Source organism: Salmo salar, chromosome ssa01 (assembly GCF_905237065.1).
Source record: "Salmo salar chromosome ssa01, Ssal_v3.1, whole genome shotgun sequence".
Taxonomy (NCBI): domain Eukaryota; kingdom Metazoa; phylum Chordata; class Actinopteri; order Salmoniformes; family Salmonidae; genus Salmo; species Salmo salar.
In genome coordinates, this window is record NC_059442.1 from 51,487,255 (window position 1) to 51,488,152 (window position 898).

Genomic DNA, 898 nt, shown 5'->3' on the forward strand with positions numbered 1-898 from the left:
ACACGTTGGCCCCATAATCGCCAATCATAAGTCAAAGTTTCAGGATGACTAAGCAAAAATCACAGTAGAGACCCTCATGTAGGAACCAAAAAAGTATTAAACATATTTTAGATTCTTCAAATTAGCCACCCTTTGCCTTGATGACAGCTTTGCACACAGTTGGCATTCTGTCAACCAACTTCATGAGGTAGTCACCTGGAATGCATTTCAATTAACAAGTGTGCCTTGTTAAAAGTTCATTTGTGGAATTTCTTTCCTGTGTAATGCATTTGAGCCAATCAGATGTGTTGCAACAAGGTATGGGTGGTAAACAGAAGATAGCCCTATTTGGTAAAAGACCAAGTCCTTATTATGCCAAGAAAAGCTCAAATAAGCAAAGAGAAATGACAGTCCATCATTACTTTAAGACATGAAGGTCACTCAATTCGGAACATTTCAAGAACTTTGAAAGTTTCTTCAAGTGCAGTCGCAAAAACCATCAATGCGCTATGATGAAACTGGCTCTCATGAGGACCGCCACTGTCACATCTTGACCATAGTAAGAGGTTATTTTCTATGGTAGAGTAGGTCAGGGCGTGACAGGGAGTGTTTTGTGTTTTTCTAGGTTTTGTATTTCTAGGTTTAAGTTCTAGGTTTCTATTTCTGTGTTGGGTTTTTTGGGTTGATCTCCAATTGGAGGCAGCTGGTCCTCAATGTCTCTAATTGGAGATCATATTTAAGTAGGGGTTTTTTCTCCTGGGGTTTGTGGGTTATCATATTTTGAATAGTGTTTGTTTCTCTCTGCGTCACGGTTTGTTGTTTTGTCAATTCAGTTATTTATGTATTGCAAAGTTTCACGGATTTAATAAAATGTGGAACTACAACCACGCTGCACTTTGGTCTGCTCCTTTCGACAGCC